The following is a 22,682-nucleotide window of genomic DNA, read 5'->3' on the forward strand; positions in this document are numbered from 1 at the left end:
ATAAAATATATAATTAGTGGGAGTGTGTTCATCTTAACATTGGTCTTTGGTCAACATTATCCCTTCTTTCCTTTATTATTCTCTCATTTTTGTTAAGTTTGCATTCAGTTTACTCTTCTTGCCAGCTTTAGTTATTGATTTGGAAACTTCTTTTGTAATATAGGTGTTTAAAACTCTATATTTGCTTTTAAGCAGTACTTTAGCTGCAATCCATAAACTTTGTCATGTCGTGTTTTGGTTTTTCATAGTTGAAAATATTTTTAAATTTCTCTAGTGATTTATTCTTTGATGCACTGGATATTTAGACAAATTTTTAAAATTTCCAAATATCAGGGATTTTCCAAACTTCTTTCTTTTTGATTTTGATTTTAATTTTGTTTTGGTTTGACAACTGACTTTGTATAGTTTTCAGTTCTTTTAAATTAGGAAAGAGATGGTAAAATTCCCAGGTACAAATGCCACAGCATCCCTACTGTTCTCACCAAAAGTAGAATAGTTTTTCTGGCTTAAGCACTTAATCTGTTGTATAACTAGTCACTTTCCATACTCCTGAAATAGCTAATTTTTGACAGTGTTGTCTAGTTTTATAATGATTTAGAAGTCTGCCTTAAGACACTCTCCTTTATATGTGCTAAGTCACTTCAGTTGTGTCTGACTCTGTGTGACCCTATGTATAGTAGCCCACCAAGCTCCTCTGTCCATGGCATTCTCCAGGCAAGAATACTGGAGTGGGTTGCCATTTCCTATGTCAGGGGATCTTCCTGACCCAGGGATGGAACTCTTGTCTCTTTTGTCTCCTGCATTGGTAGGTGGGTTCTTTACTACTAGTGCCACCTGGGAATTCTCCTTTTGACAATGGCATACATTCGTGAGTCCTTAAACTATCATGTGTGAAAAATATGGTGCATTTAGAACTAAAGTTTGTACTGTCAGTTTCAAATGCACCATGTTTAGAGATGTGTTTGTACCCAAAGTATTCAGGCTAAATTCATGGTGTTACATTAAGGTACTCTATCTTAGCTTCATTCTGTCTGAGGAGCCAGCCAGCAACCCAAGCTGGCTGATGGGAAAATTCTATTTAATGGTATAGACAGTGTCAAAAAGACTCTATGGAAAATAATAGGGACATTTTTGGATTAGTGAGGAAAATGAGACCTTAGATTATTCTGGCAGATAGATTTAAGAGAGGGATAGATGGTAATCCAAGAATATCAAGGCCTATTGCAGTATGACAGATGGAGGGGCCAGTGGTGACAACATGTAATAACAGGTGGCCAAACTAAGTGTCCACTGCTTTGGATTCCTATTTTGGCACTTTTACTTGATAGCCATGACAATCTTTATGAGTTGCCTTTTCTAATCTGTAAAATAGGAATTTTTTTTTTTTGTCTCTGCCTGCTTCACATGGCTGGGATGATTATGATACTGGAAATAGAGGTGAAAAACAAATCTAAACACTCTACAGAGAGAATAATATAGTGGTGCATAGTAACGATCATCCATAAGGACTTAAAGTAGAAAATATTTAAAGATAACTCATAGACTAGTAGATTGAGAGATGAAAGATGGGAGTTGGAAAAATGATTTGAATAATATGATCTTATGGAGGTAGAATGTCAATAGTGTTGTTACTGTATCTATTTATAAAGCTTTATATTTTATTTTCTTAACTTTCAAACAATTTGAAATGATAGATATGAAGACTATATACTTCCTTTTACAGTAAGATAATAAATTGTGGTACCCAGTGTTTATTTGTTTAATTTACAAATGAATTGAGCTCTAACTCTCATAGATAAAAATTTGCCTTATGATAATTTCTTTGATTCATTGTATTTTTATATGAATCTAAGTTCTCATTGATCTTTTAAAAATATCTGTCATGTTAGGCTGCAGATCATCTATTAATTGACATTAAAATGATCTTTTAATTATATGCTTGTGCATGTCACTTCTTTATTGCTTCATGAACCTTTCCTGGACAGTTGAGTAGGAGTTGTCAAATACTTTTGAATTAATGCCACACAAGGATATGGTGGCATTATAAAAAAAATGTCATTTCATCTTAATTCCAGACTGATTTTTACTGAGATTTCTGGGGAATCTCATTTAAATATCAGAATATGAAGGTATCTTCTAATAGTTATGAATCCTAGGAAATTCTGAGATGACTATTTCCTGAAAAATTCACTTAAGGAAGCTTATTTTCTGTCTTCCATTGTAAATGTGCTCTTAACATATATGGACAGTAATAATCAGTATAATGCTATTTGAGCAGCTTGAGGGTTTAGACTCTGAATCTGGAATATTTGTGATCAAATTCTAATTTTACCATTCAGTGTCTCAGAATATTTATTTGTAAAATAAAGAAGATAACAGTTATACCAACCTCAGAAAATTTTTCTAAAGATTAAGCAGATTATAAAATTTTACAGTATTTAAATATTTTTAAGTTCACTGAGAATATTAATTGTTCAGAAAATAGTGTTTAACGTTTAAAAATGTTTTCAAAATGTCTTAAGAATATAAAGTCAAACTTACTCTCTTCCCCCTCCTCTCTTTTTCTCATTTTGTTCTTAGTTCCCATTGAGAACAAAGTCTAAACTCTGTAAGTGATATTTTTGTCTGTTTGGTTCATTTCTGAATCCATAGTACCTAGATCAGTGCCTTGACACAGGGTAAATACTTAATTGCTTTTGGAAGGAAAGGAGAAAAGAAAGAAGTAGTCTATTTTTTAAACTTGCTGTCTTAGGATCAGATTTATCTTTAACTTTCATGTCTTTATCTTGGGTTTTTTTAAATTAGAGACTCAAACTTTATTGTTATGTTATTTTCCATTTTGATATATATATGTGTTTGTTTACATTTTATCAAGAGCAGGGTCTAATTTAACTTTATTTTTTAATTCAAGCAATCTAGTATTCATATTGGAGAAGGCATGGCACCCCACTCCAGTACTCTTGCCTGGAAAATCGCATGGATGGAGGAGCCTGGTAGGCTGCAATCCATGGCGTCGCGAAGAGTTGGACAGGACTGAGCGACTTCACTTTCACTTTTCACGTTCATGTATTGGAGAATGAAATGGCAACCCACTCCAGTGTTCTTGCCTGGAGAATCCCAGGGACGGGGGAGCCTAGTGGGCTGCCGTCTATGGGGTCGCACAGAGTTGGACACAACTGAAGCGACTTAGCAGCAGCAGCAGCAGCAGTATTCATATCCAAAGTACTTCATCTAACTTACTCTTACAACTGACAGTCAGTTTCAATAATTGATCATGAATTGGTTTTTATATAACTTTTATTTTTGGATAGAGAAAGTTTTCATTTTTAATAATATTTTCTGCTGAACATTGAGTTCCTATTTTAATGCTATCATATTTGCAAAATATTTACTTTAAAAATATACCTTCTTTTTACAGAAAGTAAAGACTCCTAAACAAATATAACTGGCCCCAAAAGTATATTTTTAAAGTAAATATTTTGCAAATTTGATAGCATTAAAATAGGAATTCGATGTTCATCAGAAAATATTATTAAAATTAGTGGAACGACAGGCCACAAATAGAAGGTATTTGTACCACTTAACCAACAAAAGATTGCTTTCAGAATTAGTATATAACCCTAAAAGTCAAAAGGGAAAGACAAAGTTTATGGAAGTCATGAGTAGACACTTTATTAAATGTGAAAGGGCAATGAAATATTGCAGTGATACTCAGTTAATTGTATTTATATAAATTTTGAACACTAGTGAAAACATGTCAATATAAACACATTGACTGTTATATCCTCCATGAGTGTTTTCCTTCAAAGTAATCACTTTGATCAAAAATAATCCTAGCAACTCTTCTTTTAAAAATCCCTTTAGACGTGTTTTGGAGAAGGTAATGGCACCCCACTCCAGTACTCTTGCCTGGAAAATCCCATGGACGGAGGAGCCTGGTGGGCTGCAGTCCATGGGGTCGCTAAAAGTCAGACACGACTGAGGGACTTCACTTTCACTTTTCACTTTCATGCATTGGAGAAGAAAATGGCAACCCACTCCAGTGTTCTTGCCTAGATAATCCCAGGGACTGGGGAGCCTGTTGAGCTGCCGTCTATGGGGTCGCACAGAGTCGGACATGACTGAAGCAACTTAGCAGCAGCAGCAGTTAGACATGTTTACTAATTAGAAAAGAAATTCAGCCTTATTGCTCTATACTGATAGAACAGTGTTATTTGGTCTGGTATCTCTATTTGCTTTTCTAGTCCCTTTGTCAGGTCTGTTTGTTTTGCTCCTTTGGTTCTTGTCTTATTACAGCAAAGATTTGAAATGATGGACTAAAGAGTTTAAACCAACAGAGAAATACAGCTCAGTTGCAGCTCAAGCAGACAGAACTTTTGTTCAACAGACCCTGCCAAGACATGGGAGCAGTCCAACCCTGAGGGAGTCATAACGGTCTCTCTTGGCTTCCTTTTTCATACTTCAAATCTCATTCTCTTGGTTGTGCACTGTGTAAAACGGGACTTGTACCCATCACAAGTCACGAAAGGGAGTGCAAATGGGCATATGTATGACTGACTTACAGTTGCAAGTTCTATAACAATAGGATCTGTTGTATAAGTCTTCTCAAAATTCAGTCTGTTATAATCAGATGTATGTATGTATATAATATTTATATATCCTTAATGGGCTCCTAGCTGCCTACGGTTACTTGAGGAAGCACCTGTAGTTTGTATCTACTGTGTGCCTAGGGCCCAAGTGCAATAGTTGGAAAAGCCTCTGTGGTTTTTTTTTTTGTTTTTTGTAGCATTATCCGTGAGCTCTCCTGGGTGTGTCTGGGATGGGTTTTAAAGATCAGCTTGCAATCCGTTTCAGCTAGGCCACTCCTTGTTGCTCATGCCTAACATGAGTTGATGTTAATTGAAGAAAACAGCCAGTCCCATTGCTTTAATGTTTTTAAATCCTGAAACAAAATATAATGCTTCTATTAGTGACTATTTTTCCACTGGCTTTGTTTTCATATATATATCTGATGGTGATCAATAATGTCTGTAAATAAAAGTTCAATTTTAATTTTATGCTAATGGCTTGCTGCCTATAACTAATTCTTAATCCATTTGAGGGACAAGATACTAGAATAGATAATAGATTTTGTCATTGTTTTGGCATGTACATGATTACTTAACCTCTGCTAATAGCACAATACTAACAGCAGGAAGAATACCAAATATCATAATAATTGATATAGGTGATGCTTGTATAAAGCATTAAATGGACTCGCTGTAAAGTTCAGAAATTGAACTTGTTGCATGACACTGAAAACACTGAAATACCAAAGAAAATAACCTTGGAGGACATTATTCCTTTTAAAAATTTATATATATGTGTGTGTGTGTTTATATTATTTCTTTTTTGAGAAAATGTCTGACATTGATAGTATTTTAATAATAAGATAAATAGGAGAAACTGTAGTAATTTATAGAAAAGACTAAAATTTGCCATTTAAGGAAACTTTAATGTTATTGTTTATTACTTCATAATATTCTTAAAGTCTGAATTTCTCTAAATTATTATAATCACATTCTGTGTGCGCTGTGCTGTGCTAAGTTACTTCAGTCATGTCCTACTCTTTGCAACCCTATGAACTGTAGCCCATAGGCTCCTCTCTCTCTGGGATTCTCCAGGCAAGAATAGTGAAGTAGATTTCCCTGCCCTTCTCCCTTCTTCCCAACCCAGGGATCAAACCCTCATCTGTTATGTCTTCTGCATTGACAGGTGAGTTCTTTACCACTAGCACCACCTGGAGAATCCCAGAGACGGGGGAGCCTGGTGGGCTGTCGTCTATGTGGTCACACAGAGTTGGACACGACTGAAGGGACTTAGCAGCAGCAGCAGCAGCGCCACCTGGGAAGCCCCTAAACACTATCTATTTATTCATAAATACACAGAGCATGTATATTTTGGGGGTTTGTGTGTATATGTATGATAGAGTAGTAAGATATGCTAAGGCCTTCCTCCAGTATTTTCTCACAATAGTTCTAGTAATAAAAGTGATTAAACATATCCCAGGATCTTAGCTAAAAGACCCTATGGCAAGAAATAAGAAAGTTTCTTGTAAATCTCAGAATTTATTTTAAAACCCTGTGTGTTCATTTAATTAGGAAAATATTTAAGCTTCATACCTATCAAATTCATTCACTTTTCCCACTGAACATTATAGTAAATTACATGGTACAGGAAGATAAATCACATGTGAATTGAATTTTGTTTTTATATGTGGTTCTGCTTCTCTGGACAGAGAAGCCTGGAGGGCTACAGCCCATGGGATGGCAAAGAGTCAGACATGACTTTGTGACTAGCTGCTATACTCTAACCTTTGATGGAAAAATACATTTGACAAACGATAAGAAATACATGTCTACTCAAATAGTCCTACACCTATAACTATAAAGTGTATATTTTTTCTCATCATCTAATTAATTTTTTTTTTACAGAAATGTTTAAGTGTTCAGTAAATCGGAGGAAAAAAAACATGGAGTTTTAGCAACTGAAGTGCAAATTAAGGTAATTATTAGATTATTGCTGCCAATCATGATTGTTAGTAATTTCAAAGTATATTTACTATATTCAAGTTAGAATATGCTTTTATGTGTTTCACTGAAAATTGAACATATTGTTTGATGGGCTACTGAAATGCAATTTTACATAGTTTTGGAAAATAAATTGACTTTGCTTGTGAACAAATATGTAAATAATATACTACAAAGTACTTGTGAAGAATTGTACTCTAAATATTTGAACACTAATGGGCTGCTAAAAATAATTTCAGCAGTGTTCTACTTTTGAAAAGCATATGGCTATCTTACACTCCTATGTAATATTGGATAACTATACAGATTTTTTTAAAAAATTAGTACATGTATATGACAATTCATTAAAGTCACTTTTGCTTAATTTGTTCTATTTGCTCTCAATTACCTATCCATGATGGTGAAAATGAATATTAGGAAATAAAATGTATGGATCTTATAGATCAGACTATTTAATGTAAAGCACATTCTTTTCAAAAGTAATGTTTTTATTTATCATAAATATATGTATGCAGTTGAACATAAGAGTCTTTAAGGAGTATGACAGTAGGCCAGTACATGTAGTTTGTTTTGCAGCAAATCATTTGAAGACAAAATAATTAATCAATGGTGAAATTGAATTTCCTTTCTTCTTGAAGTTACTAAAGTTAAACTCCTTAAAGTGATTTTGAAATTTCTAAAATGTACACTATTATAAACATGTAGCTTGAAAGTAGAAATATTAACTTTCTTTTCTTTATAAAATCATATTAATCTAATTTTGAATTGAGGATATAATTGGTATGTATTATAAATCATTATAAGCCTGTTTTCAAAGATTCTGTATTTTGCTTTCTACTCTAAGAAGAATATTGAGTGACCTAAGACTATAAAAGCATTGCACTCACCTTTGTAGATACTAAATTTTCCCATTGATTTTCTTTCTTATAGATATTTTGTTTCAGTTTCTTTGTCACTGTTCTCTTCTGCCCGTTCCTTTACAAATGCAAGCAAATAACATTATCCCTCTTTTCCAGAATAGATATGATTCAATCTACTAGCTTATCTATACATTGACATATAAATTTACAGAAGTTCTTTTATTGACTTGAGTAAAGTGGTTTTTCTGGCACTTAGTGAAAGAAATAAATTTTAAAACAGTCTGAATCATTTTTTAAAAAATTAATCCAAGATAAACTTAGATGTGCTCGCTATAGAGAAATTAAGGCTAATGAGAAAGACATGAAGGTCTATAGAAATGATTATATATATTTTAAAAGCATCAGTAGCAAACTGCTAAGGAAACAGACATGGGAGAGCTTACTTTTGCTGGAGGCCCTTGAAACCTTCATGCATGCTGTGAAATTCACTGAGAGCGGTTGCTGATACAGAGAAAGGAAGGCCATGTGGGAGGCCATGCATTCCAGATCAACACAATACCTTGTGAAGGGGTTCATAAAAGAGAAAGGGATGGCCATTGAAGGACTGAGGGATTACACATGTGACAGTACTATGTTAAGAGATGAGTCTGGAAAAGTAGATTTGGAGCAGCTCATATAATATATCATGTTTACCAGATGAAAGCTTAATTTTCCATCTTAGCTGTCTCTAGAGTGCTTAAGTATCCATAAGGTAGTGAGAAAAAAAATTTTCAGAATCTCTCCTGATGCCTATTTTCATTAAGAAATATAAGAAACAACAAAAACCTTATAATATTTAATATCATGATTGCTGCTGGCCCCCAAAATATGAAATTTCTGGAAAAGTTTTGAAATTTTTACAGTATTAAATAGTAGACAGTATTTGCTTCCTGGTTTTTTAATTGACCTATAATACATATACCGTAGGTTCATCCTTTTAAAGTGTATAATTCTGTGATTTTTAGTGTATTTGCAGAGTTGTATACCTGTCACTGCTATCTAATCTAGAAAAAATTTCTCATTCCTAAAAGAAACATTGTACCCATAAGCAGTTACTCCCATTCCTCTCTCATCTCACCTGCAGGAAGCCATTAACATATCTTCTGCTGCTATGGATTTACCAAATAGAGGGAAGCATACAATATTTTTGTATCTGCTCTTCTCACTTAACATAATGTTTTCAAGTTTCAAGTCTTGTGTAAATTAGGACAATTATTTTATGCATGGATAATAGTAATGAAATCACATTTTGTTTATCCATTTATCAGTTGACGGACCTTGGGTTCATTAACACTTTCTGGCTATTATCAATAATGATGCTATGAACATATATGTCCGAGTTTTTGCATAGACATAATCGGACACGACTGAAGTGACTTAGCAGCAGTAGCAGCAGCATGTATTACTTTCTCTTGGATGGATAGGTAGGGTGGAATGGTAACTGTATGTTTCACCTTTTGAGGAACTTCCAAATTGCTTTCCAAAGCAATTGGAAGTATTTTACATTCCCACCAAAATTATGTATGTTCTAATTTCATCATATTCTTGCCAAAAGTTTTATTGTCATTTTGATTACAGCCCTTCTAATGGATGTCAAGTGGCATCTCATTGGATTTTGATGGCAGTTGTATTTTTAAGAGTATTTTAGTATACTGATGTTACAAGTGTTTTGATAAGTGTGTTAAATAGAATCATTGTCTATTTTCAAGTAGACTGATTCTCATATTTAGACAATAGTCTTTACAAAAGTAAAAGTGAGAGTCACTCAGTCATGTCCAACCCCTTGCAACTCCATGGGCTATAGAGTCTGCGGAATTCTCCAGGCAAGAATATTGGAGTGGGTAGCCTTTCCCTTCTCTAGGGGATCATCCCAACCCATGGATCAAACCCAGGTCTCCCGCATTGTAAATGAATTCTTTACCAGGTGAGCTACAAGGGAAGCCCAAGAATACTGGAGTGGATAGCCTATCCCTTTTCTAGTGGCTCTTCTGGACCCAGAAATCGAACCAGGGTCTCCTGCATTGCAGGTGATTCTTTACCATCAGAGCCATCAGGGAATTTTGAGTTAAACTTACAAAATAAAGGTTATTTGATTAATCCCATGCATAAATTAACAACAAATGGTATAGCTGGCATTTTCCCTATTTTTATTAAAGGATATTTTCAGATTCATTATAAGCATTGATAATCGCCTTAAATTTATTCAGGGTATCAAAAACTACATAATCTCTTATATGTGATTAAACTTGGCCTAAGAGCATATTTGTCTTGAGGTATAGGTTAGTGACAGTACACAGCATCATTAATACCAAGATTTTAATAATATCTGGAACACAACTGCACCCCTTTCTGGGTTTTTCAGCAGTGTTTGAAGTCATGCTCAATCTAGCCATTTACAAATTTTCACTAAATTTTTGATAAATGTTTGGAAGTTGTATTTGAGATTTCCTGCAGGGAAGGAATGAAATCATTGGAGAAACCATAGTTCTTCCTGCTGTGGTAAAGATGGTTGAAATCACACGAGATAAATTACATGGCAACAAATAAAATTATGTTACTTTATCACTGATTATTCTTAGAAAATTACATGAGAAACATTGCTTTAACCAGAAAAAAAAAAGTAATGTTAGAACAAATTATGTAGTATGAGAGATTTGTTTTGCCTTTGGACAAAACCTGTTTTTCCAATATCAATCAGTTTATGATATTTGCTAGATTGCTTTTTAAATTCATATTTATTGATATATAATTATGTATATTAAACATATTCTTTTTAATGTACAATTATATTTTGATGCATAAAGTTGTGTTAGAATGTACCACCAAGTAGACTATATCCTTCACCACAAGTTCTCTTGTGCCTGTTTGTAGTCATTCCCTCCTGCCAGTATCATTCCTGGGAATCTCTAGATTCTTCTTTAGTAATGAAATACAACAAAACAAACAATAACCCCTGAGAGGAAGCTGACTGAAGAAGATGCTGACTAAAGTTTTGAAGAAGGATTCTATATATGACCTTCAAGGTGTTACTTATCTTCTCTCTGCCTCAATTTCTTTTTTTTTTTTTTTTTTTTTTGTTTTTTTTTTTGTTTTTTTTTTTTTAATTTTATTTTATTTTTAAACTTTACATAACTGTATTAGATTTGCCAAATATCAAAATGAATCCGCTACAGGTATACAATTTCTTTATTAGACATACGGAGTTAACAACATCATCTACCACATATCATTTAGGGTAGAGCAGGGTATATTTAAACACTTCTGGACACTCATGTTTTTAAAATTAACTATAATTCTTTGAATCTTGTTCGAAAAATTTATTGGAGTATATTTTCCACCATAAATGACTTCTTAGTGTCGATTCAGTCATGAAGAATCAAATCACATTTTTCAAAATAATACAAGTAATTCAGAAGCATCATGCTCACACAAGTTTTGGTTAATGGTTCCATTCTTCCAATTCCTTAGGCACAGATGCTAAGAGTGACTCTTGAATTTTCTTTCAAATGCATTGCATATTCATCAGCATCTTTTGTTGGGCTACTGAGTACCTCTTCTGCTACTACCTTCATCCAATCACAATCCACTTGACTGGAGAATTGCAGCAGTCTCCTGTTTGTTTTTCTTGCTCCACTGTTTTCTCTCTACAACACTCAGTCTTTCTTGCTCTACATTCAACCTTATCTAAACTCCAACTGCCCTGACACCATTTTCATTCACTGACCACAGGAGCCCTCTCTACCAAGGAGCCTTATCCCGAGATATCCCATGGCTTATTTCCTAGGCTTCAGATACCCTCTTCTCATGGCAGCCTTCCTTGAACAACCTATTTAATATTGAAACTGTCTGGGGCATACCCCACCCTCCTCTCTTGCTTTCTTTTTCTCCAGATCATATAATACCACATTACACACAACTCTGTTTATTGCCTCATCCTATTAGTCAATATATTTGAAATATTTCCTCTTTATAGCATTCTTTTAATTTTTACTTTAATGTGTCTTTTATATTGTTACACTGGCCTTGCTCATGACTTTGAATATTAGAAAATTAATTCTGGAGGCATGCAGTGTGGGGGATTGTCTGACTTGAGGCAGGAGAATTATCTGGGAAATATTTGCAATATCTCATGTAAGAGATAATAAAGATTTGATTTAAGGTGACAACACTGGGGATTGAGTAGTAATAATGCATTTGAGACTCTGTATTTAAAGAAAATTGACAAGTAATAGTGACTGATTATATTTGATTAGTGAGAGTTGAAATCTCAGTGGAACAAATCTCAAGAAGCTTGAAACTGATGTCTCCATGGATAGTGGCACCATTTACTGAGCTTTAGGGAGCAGGGTTCTAGAAAACCCTGTGTGTTTCTTATAGAAAAACAATTGTCTTCATAGGAATAATAGAGTTTGTTTTTTTACAGAAATTATTTCCAAAGCTAGATGTTAATTTTTATATCTAGGTAGGAACGATCTCTGAAAATAGAACACTTTAAACTGAAGGTCATTTCATTAATTGTCTCAAATTATTTACCCATTTGTTTATAGAAATTAAGAAAAAAATGTTTTGGTATGCTCTGAAAGTACATTTTCTAATTTCAAAACCACAGTCAGAAAGTGTAAGATGTATAAACTGGCCATGGGCAGAGTAAAAACACATTAATTATTCAGACAGTCATCCTTACTTATTCAATTCTTGGAGATATAGTGGCTGTCAGAATCTGTCAGCTGTATAGTTAGTACCCTTCAGAATTTACATGCATAAATGGTGACCTTTGGAAATTTGCATAAAGATAAGTCTGGCATTGGAATGATAGCTGCCAGTCAGTTTTGCAAGGCAAAAGTTGTCAGCCACCATTTAAACGACAAAATGGGCAATGAAGCAGGGATAGCAAATGGAGTATATACAAAAATAGCAATTATACTTATTTGACCAAAACAAAAAATGTAACTTGGTTATAACTAGAGCTTTATGAAGTTAAAAAAGTTATAACCAATTACTAGATATCTTTGGAACAGTATTTTTGCTTTTCTCACAACATATTTGTTCAAAGTTTTGTTTTATAATATCAGAATTTAAAAATTTAATCATTTAATATGTTTACTAGATTTTGTACTATAAAATCAGTGTATAATTATTATAGACAATTTAGAAATATTGCAAAGAAAGCTTATAATTATCTATAGCCTCACATTCAGAGAAAGCCATAGTTAATGTTTTAGTGTAAATTCTTATTTATCCTTTTAAATAGATAAATATACACATACATATTTATTTATTTAAATAGATAAGCATATTCATAGCCTCATAAATGGGCAAGTACTTTCTTACTGTCATTATACTATATTTTATTCATCATAAATATGACAGATAAACATGTATAAATCCTTTGATACCTAGTGATTATTTTTTGAATAGATTTTTAGTGGTGGAATTATTTGATTTAATTTATGACTCTTTTTAAAACTTTTGATGTATATTAAAATTTCCTTACAGAAAGTCAATTTATCGAAATACCTTCTCCCTTTAATCATTTTCAGATGTTATATTTTAAATGTCTGATTAAAGGTTGCCATTTAGGGAATGTTGTACTAAAATCAAAATCTATGTAAGGCATAAAATCACTTTCAACTAAAAGTGTCTTTTCTTTTATTGTTGTTACTAATTTCAATTTCTATGTTTCTGTATATGCATGTCACTTACGACTTAACACACTCATCACCCTAAACCTGAAACGTGCATATTTCAAAACAGTGCTGAATACCTAAACCAAAGTAAAAAATAAGGAGAAACAAAATTAAAAAACTTTGTGCATTCAAAATAATTATATATAAATCGTGTGATTTATAGAATGTATAGAATATTGAGATTTGTCCCACTGAGACTTCAACTCTCCCTAATCAAATACAACCAGTCACTAAGACTTGTCAGTTGTACCCTTTAAATACAGAGTCTAAAATGCAGTACTGTCACTCAGTCCCCAGCGTTGTCACCTTAACTAAATCTTTTTTATCCCTTACATGGGATATTGCAAATATTTCCCAGATAGTTCTCCTGCCTCAAGTCACACAATCCCCTACACTGCCTGCGTGATTTATGGCGTTGAAAATATTGTGGTGGTTCAAAAAATACTGGTCATTTCTGCCTGAATTAGAGATATTATGTGGCGTATAGAGAGGACTGCTCTAGAATATGAATATTTATAAGTTGGAAGGAATGGAATTTTTGTTTTGTGCCATAGTGAAAAACTAAAAATAGTTTACTACTGACGATTTTTATTTATTTTTTGCAGGAGAGGGATTTTTAAATAATTTTTAAATTGAGTATATACATTTAAAATGTTTTCCTAAGTACATGTATTTCAAATTATGAAGTAATTTGAAAATACTGGAGGAATTTTATCAAATGTGTACACCCATGAAACTGTGATTGTTATTTGTCTGTCTTTATATCTGTCTATATATCTGACTATGTATCTATGCTTATAGTATTTGTTTTGTTTTCTACATTCTATTCTGAGATTTAAGACTTGTATAAACTATGTTTTTATCACCATAAGTAGGATACAAAGTAGTTATAGCACCTAAAAGTTTCTCCTTGCTGCCCATTTTTAGTCATTTTCTGCCTGTGTCTCTAATCAGTAGCAACCACTATTCTGTTCTTTATTCCTACATTTTTAGGTTTTTTAGAATACCATATAAATGAATCATACAATAAGCAGCCTTTTGAAACTGACTTCTTTCACGCATCATAATGCCTTTGAGATTCATCCTTGTTTTTGAGTATATCAACAATTCATATGTTCTTTATTGCTGGCAGTATTCCAATCTATAGATGACTCACAGTTCATTTATCCATCTGTTCCCTTGTTGAAGATATTTGCGTTGTTCGTACTTTTTGGTGAAATTAAAATTCCTGTAAAAATTCATATGTATGTGTGTATGCATAAATTTTCATTTCTTTAGTATAAATACCTAAGGATTGCAGTGTTGTGTCATGGTAAGTGTATATATTATTTTTTTATTGTTTCTGTTTTGTATTTCCAGGTTTATTTTCTTCCTGTTGCTATTTTATTTGTATCTTATGTGACATTGTTGTTATATAAATTGGTGCTATGCAAAGATTTTAATATTCAAGTGCTAAATTAACCTGTTATTTTTTAATGCTAACTTCAAGACCTGCTTTTCTTTATCTTTGATTTTAAATAGAAAAAATTCTATCATCCAAGTGGAAAATGCCGCTTTCATGATATTTCCTTCCATAATATTTTTCACTTTTCTTTAGGATATGTCTTGTTTCCTTTAGTAATTGATCCCCAGACAATTAACCATAGGAACTGCAGTTTAACTGTTTATCCACTAGGTACAATATTAGCTTGTATTCTAATTAAGCAAATTAGTTTTATTCTAACTAAAGCACTTTTTACATAGAAAAGATCCTCACTGAAAAAAAAAATACAATATATTTTAACAAATTTGGTCATTTAGCATTCAAGACTTAAGAAGTGAAAATTTTAAAAAACCTCATATAAAACTTTAGAAATACTAAAAGCTAAATGTTAATCTGTTTATCAAGTATGAGGCATGAATAGCCATTGAAAGTCATCATAAAAAATCTTGTAAATGTAGCAGTCTATTATATTTCAGAGTCAAGTTTCCATATGTACCTAAGAGTCTCTGAATTATACGTAGTTTAGAAATGTGGTTCCCATTAGGAACACCTCTGAATCAGGTTCTGTTCCCTCTAGGCTTGGTCTTGCCATTAACTTGCTATGAGACTGAAGGCACATCATATAATCTCTCTGGATTATAGTATTCTCCTTTGTCCAATTAGTGAGGGTAGTGCTAGATTATCCATAAAGGACCTTCTTGCTCTTAAAAAAAAAAAAATAGGATGCTGCAATTCTGTAGTGATCTTGGGTCATTGAGAAGAAAAGTTAGTTTGTGTGTGTTTAATATACTTTGTCACAAGGCAAGGATATATACAGTATGTTGTAAAAGACTTAAAAATATGTATAACTTTGAAAAACAGTTTTGGTACTTGGAAGAAATCCACTAACTATTCTAGGAACCTTGACTATTATCAAATCATTAATTTTCTTACTATTTTTCAAAAGTTAAGTAATTTTAAAAATTCTAGAATTTGTTTTAAGTATTTACTTGAGTAAATATAAATTGATAACTCCTTTTTTAGTAGTATAGAGCCTTATTGAAAATAGCATTTAATCATTTTTTCCCAGAATTTCTGTCAATACAAATTTATTGAATTAGTACCTCTCCTTAATTATGAAACATAGACTTCATAATGATTTCTCAAATTTTTTTCAGAGTAAATATGAAGTTTTTTTTTGAAACAGAATTTTCACTTATATAATCACAAGGAAAGGGGACTGATTAAAAACATCATCTTTGGTTACATTTACTTAATGCTGGGTAACTACTACCTCATTAAGTAAAATATTTCAAATGCTAAAGAATGTCATTGTGAATCTTGAAGAGGAATAAAGGTTAAAACATTAAATTTGTTTTTAAAAAATGATTTAGTGGGTATTATGTTAATATCTGGGATACTTAAGGCCTCTGGTGTGGTCTAGAGGGATTGTGTTGTCCTTGTCCTGACATAGAGAAAATCACAACTCTAGCAGGGGATAAAGGATCATGTAAAACTAGCTACATTATAATGTCCTAAATACTATAATAGAAACATGAGAAAAAGGACATAATTAATTCTGAATAAAAGGCCTTAGGAAAGCTTTGCAAATTGCTATCATATGGGAAGGATTTTACTTTCTGAGAACAGAGAATGGACAGTCTAAAAGAACAGATATTCTTTATAAAGTACTGTATTCATTAGAAAATAGTGAATATTCTATTTGAGGGACTGTAGTTTTCCTCAGTGATGGAGTATTAGGTAAAGATACCTGAGAAATTTAAGAATAATAAGAGATCCTTTTGATATGATTATATATTAAGTAGAGAACTATATAGCTATATTGTCATGCTTTTTTTTTTTTTTAAGAACAACATCTCTTGAAAGTGTGCGAGTTGCATTAAAGGTGGGATATAACCATCAGATAAGAAACATTAACTAGAGGGCTAGAACTGATAGCTATTGTCTTCTGTAAGCTGATCGGAAACACTAGTGTTTTCAGCATTGATGAATTCCAAGTGCTTAACTTCCTCCACTGTATTTTTATATAAACCTTCGACATATATACCTTTAGAACATACTTAGTTGAGGGGGACTACAGTTTTTCTTCTTTAAAACATTATAAATTTTACACATAAAAATTTCTTTCATATCTTTCCAATTCATCTCACGTACATTATATACATTTTGTTCTTGAGTCCTAAAATGTGTTAGTGGAGGAGAATTTAATTCTTTAAGAAAAAAGAATAAAGAAATTGAATTTCTTGGTTTGGCTTAGTGTTGCCTTCAATGTTCTGAGAACAATAATGCAATTAGATAAAATGTTTATCCACAAAATTTAATTCCTGGGGAGTAGCTTCTCAAATTGCCTGTTACAAGTGTAATGGAAGCAAGCAGTTGTTTGCTGGCTTTGTTGCCAAAAATTGTGAATGGCTAGATTTTTATAAAATGTGGTGGTAATGCATATATAATCATGTAAACTCTCCATTGTCAATTTGAATGAAGAAACTGAATTTTGTAGACAAACAGTTTTTGTTATATTGTCTCAGTGTTCTCAGCCATGAGTGAAGAAATCTTTGATGTTATTAATTATTCCACAAATGAAGTTCTTAATAGAGTTCTTTTTCATTTCAATTTAATTTCATCCTTGATTAAATACACTGAATTAGTACTATTTTGGATTGTTATTTTATGGATAATCTAGTGATAAGTAGTTGAAAAGGAAAGTTTGATATTTATTCTGGGAATATGTAAATATCCAAAGAAAACAAATGCTTCTTATCATTATACCTCTATCAATAAATATTATAGCAGTAATTCCCTCCCATTAGCAGCTAATGATGACATAGCTGAATATATTTTAATTGGCATGAAATTCCATATAATGGACTTCGCCACTGGCTCAGAGGGTAAAAGCATCTGCCTATAATGCGGGAGACCTGGGTTCAATCCCTGGGTTGGGAAGATCCCCTGGAGAAGGAAATGGCAACCCACTCCAGTATTCTTGCCTGGAAAATCCCATGGACCGAGGAGCCTGGCAGGCTATGGTCCATGGGGTCGCAAAGAGTTGGACACGACTGAGCGACTTGACTTCAACTCACTTTCATATAATGACAAGGAATAAATTTAATAGAAAACAATTTGGAAAACATTGATACGGAGGGGAATAGCCCAACCATTCATTTAGAAAGAGTGACAGCGACAGTGAAAGTTGCTCAGTTGTGTCCGACTCTTTGAGACCCCGTGGGGGTCCACTTCATGGAATTCTCCAGGCCAGAATACTGCGGTGGATAGCCTTTCCCTTCTCCAGGGTCCCAACCCAGGGATCGAACCCAGGTCTCCCACATTACCACATTACCAGAGGATTCTTTGCCAGCTGAGAGACAAAGGAAATGCTTAGAAAGGGTAGCACTGTTTTTATTCCCATCTTTAAGATTATCCCACCTTGCTGCTTCTGCTGCTGCTGCTAAGTCGCTTCAGTCGTGTCCAACTCTATGCGACCCCATAGACAGCAGCCCACCAGGCTCCCCCATCCCTGGGCTAATGCTAACAGATCAACAAGGAATAATGAGCTAATGGAATGTCCAACAAACTGTATTCATCATAAATTGAAGACAACATCTGAACTGAGATCATTTCCAAATTGCACTTACTATAGCTTTTGTTACCTAAACGGGAAAGGATGTGTTTCTGAAGTGCTATTATGTGTGTTTTTACTCAAATGCTTGATACATTTCCTGTACATACATGATGCCCACTGATAAAATTCTTTTAACTTTAATTACAGCAGAAAATAAACATCTAGCATAGTTTAAATTAATGAAATAATATTAGATTTTGTTATGCTATGTGTATTTGTCTTTAATACATTTAGAATGTAAACTCAAAGTTCTGGTCCATTTCTGCCATTAATGATGATAATGCCTTAAATTTTATTTATGTATTGCTATCTTTCATAATGTCATAGATCAACAAAAATTGGGTACTCTGAAACTTTTTAAAGAACGTATATATATCAAGTTATATTAAAACACATTTCTTTTTTTGCCATTTAAAAAATTTATTTAATTTTAATGAAGGATAACTGCTTTACATAATTTTGTTGTTTTCTGTCAAACCTCAACATGAATCAATCATAGGTATACAAATACGCCCTCCCTTTTGAACCTCCCTCCCATCTCCCTGCCCATCCCACTCCTCTAGGTTGATACAGAGCCCCTGTTTGAGTTTCCTGAGCCATATAGGCAAATTCCCATTGGCTATCTATTTTACATATGGTATATAAGTTTCTGTGTTACTCTTTCCATACATCTTACCCTCTCTTCCCCTCTCCCCATGTCTATAAGTCAGTTCTCAGTGTCTGCTTCTCCATTGTCACCCTGTAAATATATTACTTTTATTTCCCTTACTCTAGGAGGTGGGTCATAGAGGATCTTGTTTGATCTTGTTCTGCCTATGTTTTCCTCTAAGAGTTTTATAGTTTCTGTCTTACATTTAGGTCTTTAATCCACTTTGAGTTTATCTTTGTATGGTGGTGGAAGTGTTCTAATTTCATTCTTTTATGAATAGCTATCCAATTTTCCCAGCACCATTTATTGAAGAGGCTGTCTTTGCCCAATTGTATAATCTTGTCCCGTTTGTCAAAAATAAAGTACCCATAGGTGCATGGGTTTATTTCTGGGCTTTCTGTCTTGTTCCATTGGTTTATATTTCTGTTTCTATGCCAGTACCATATTGTCTTGATGGCATAGCTTTGTAGGATAATCTGAAGTCAGGAAGGTTGATTCCTCCAGCTCCCTTGTTCTTTCTCAAGACTGCTTTGGCTATTTGGGGTCTTTTATGTTTCCATATGAATTGTGAAATTCTTTGCTGTAGTTCTGTGAAAAATGCTATTGGCAATTTGATAGGGATCACACTGAATCTGTAGATTGTATTTGGTAGTATAGTCATTTTCACAATATTGTTTCCTCCTACCCAGGCACATGGAATGTCTCTCCATCAGTTTATGTCATCTTTGATTTCTTTCATCAGTGTCTTATAATTTTCTGTGTACAGTTCTTTTGTCTTCTTAGGTAAGTTTATTCCTGGATATTTAATTCTTTTTGTTGCAATGGTAAATGGGATTGATTTGTTAATTTCTTTTTCTGGTTTTTCATTGTTAGTATATAGAAATAGAAGTGACTTCTGTGTATTGATTTTGTACTCCTGCAACTTTGCAATGGAGAAGGCAATGGCACCCCACTCCAGTACTCTTGCCTGGAAAATCCCATGGATGGAGGAGCCTGGTAGGCTGTAGTCCATGAGGTCGCTAAGAGTCGGGCACGGCTGAGCGACTTCACTTTCACTTTTTGCTTTCATGCATTGGAGAAGGAAATGGCAACCCACTCCAGTGTTCTTGCCTAGAGAATCCCAGGGAGAGGGGAGCCTGGTGGGCTGCCGTCTATGGGGTCACACAGAGTCGGACACGACTGAAGCGATTTAGCAGCAGCAGCAGCAACTTTGCAAATTCACTGATTAGCTCTAATAATTTTCTGATACTATCTTTAGGGTTTCCTATGTACAATATCATGTCATCTGCAAACAGTAAGAGCTTTACTTCTTTTCTGATCTGGATTCCTTTTATTTCTTTTTCTTCTCTGATTGCTGTAGCTAGGAATTCCAGAACTGTGTTGAATAACAGTGGCAAAAGTGGACACCCTTGTCTTGTTCCTGACCTTAGTGAGAGTGCTTTCAGTTTTTCACCGTTGAGAATAAAGTTTGCCATAGGCTTATCATACATGGCCTTTCCTATGTTGAAGTAGGTTCCTTCTGTGCCCATTTTTTGAGGAATTTCAATCATAAATGGGTGCTGAAATTTGTCAGAGGCTTTTTCTGCATCTGTTGAGATTATCATATGGTTTTTGTCTTTCAATTTCTTAGTATGGTGCATCACACTATTTGATTTGCATATATTGAAGAATACTTACATCCCTGGAATAAACCCAACTTATTCATGGTATATGAACTTTTTGATGTGTTGCTCAATTCTTTTTGCTAAAATTTTGTTGAAGATTTTTGAATCTATGTTCATCAGTGATATTGGCCTGTAGTTTTCTTTTTTGGGTTGTCTTTGCCTGGTTTTGGTATCAGGGTGATGGTGGCCTCATAGAGTGAGTTTGGTAGTATTCCTTCCTCTGCAATTTGTTCAAAGAGTTTTAGAAGCATAGGCATTAGCTCTTCTCTAAATGTTTGATAGAATTCTCCTGTGAAGCCATCTGGTCCTGCGCTTTTGCTTTCTGGGAGATTTTTGATAACAGCTTCAATGTCAGTGCTTGTGATTGGGTTGTTCATAATTTCTATTTCATCATGGTTCATTCTTTGAAGATTGAACTTTTCTAAAATCTGTCCATTTCATCCAGGTTATCTATTATATTGCCATATACTTGTTCATAGTAGCCTCTTATAATCCTTTGTATTTGTGCATTTTCTGTTGTAACCTCTTCTTTTTCATATCTAATTGTTGATTTGATTCTTCTCTCTTTTTTTCTTAATGAGTTTGGCTAAAGGTTTGTCAATTTTGTTTACCTTCTCAAAGAACCAACTTTTAGTTTTATTAATTTTTTCTGTTGTTTCTTTCATTTCTTCTCAGTTTATTTCCACTCCAATCTTTATGATTTCTTTCCTTCTACTAATTTTGGGGTTTTATTGTTCTTCTTTTTACAGTTGTTTTAGGTGTAAAGTTAGGTTGTCTATTCGATGTTTTTCTTGTTTCTTGAGGTAGGATTGTATTGCTATAAACTTCTGTCTTACAACTGCTTTTGCTGCATCCCATAGGTTTTGAGTTGTGTTTTCATTGTCATTTGTTTCTAGAAATTATTTGATTTCCCTTTTGATTTCTTTAGTAACTTGTTGGATATTTAGGAACATGTTGTTTAATTTCCATGTGTTTATGTTTCTTACAGGTTTTTTTTTTCTTTCTTATAATTGATATCTAGTCTCATAGCATTGTGGTTGGAGGAGATGCTTGATACTATTTCAGTTTTCTTAAATATACTGAGATTTGATTTGTGACCCAAGTGGTGGTCTATCCTGGAGAATGTTCCATGTGCACTTGAGAAGGTGTATTCTCCTGCATTTGGATGGAATGTCCTGAAGATGTCAGTAAAATCCATCTCATCTAATGCATCATTTAACACTTGTGTTTCCTTATTAATTTTCTGTTTTGATGATCTATCTGTTGGTGTGAATGGGGTTTTAATGCCTCCTACTGCTATTGTGTTACTGTCAGTTTCTCCTTTTATGTCTGTTGGTGTTTGTCTTGTGTACTGAGGTGCTCCTGTGTTGCGTGCATAGGCATTTACAATTGTTATGTTTTCCTCTTGAATGATCCCTTGATTATTATGTAGTATCCTTCCTTATCTCTTGTAATCTTCTTTAATTTAAGGTCTATTTTCTCTGATATGAGGACTGCTACTCCAGCTTCCTTTTGTTTCCCATTTCCATGGAATATATTTTTCCATGCTCTAACTTTCAGACTATATATGTCTTGGGGTCTGAAGTGGTTTTCTTGTAAATTGCATTTATGTGGGTCCTGTTTTTGTATACATTCAGCCGTCTGTCTTTTGATTGGAGCATTTAATCCATTTACATTTAAAGTAATTCAGTTCAGTCACTCAGTCATGTCTGACTCTTTCGGACCCCATGAACCACAGCACACCAGGCCTCACTGTCCATCACCAACTCCTGGAGTCCACCGAAACCCATGCCCATCAAGTTGATGAAGCCATCCAACCATCTCATCCTCTGTCATCCCCTTCTCCTCCTGCCCTCAATCTTTCCCAGCATCAAGGTCCTTTCCAATGAGTCAACTCTTCACATCAGGTGGGCAAAGTATTGGAGTTTCAGCTTCAACATCAGTCCTTCCAATGAACACCCAGGACTGATCTCCTTTAGGATGGACTGGTTGGATCTCCTTGTAGTCCAGGGGACTCTCAAGAGGCTTCTCCAACACCACAGTTCAAAAGTATCAATTCTTCTGTGCTCAGCTTTCTTCACAGTCCAACTCTCACATCCATACAGGACCACA

At 33.8% G+C, this 22,682-nt stretch overlaps 1 protein-coding gene across 1 annotated transcript in view; it reads left to right on the plus strand.

The window, feature by feature from the left end:
• The window catches only part of ADGRL3 (adhesion G protein-coupled receptor L3), a 900,477-nt gene that overhangs the window by 163,905 nt on the left and 713,890 nt on the right, over positions 1 to 22,682 (plus strand). The window contains exon 3 of the mRNA XM_055588685.1: positions 6,474 to 6,543. The gene's annotated coding sequence lies outside the window, so the exon portion shown is untranslated. The remainder of the gene's footprint in view (positions 1 to 6,473; positions 6,544 to 22,682) is intronic.

Source organism: Bubalus kerabau, chromosome 7 (genome assembly GCF_029407905.1).
Source record: "Bubalus kerabau isolate K-KA32 ecotype Philippines breed swamp buffalo chromosome 7, PCC_UOA_SB_1v2, whole genome shotgun sequence".
Classification (NCBI taxonomy): Eukaryota; Metazoa; Chordata; class Mammalia; order Artiodactyla; family Bovidae; genus Bubalus; species Bubalus kerabau.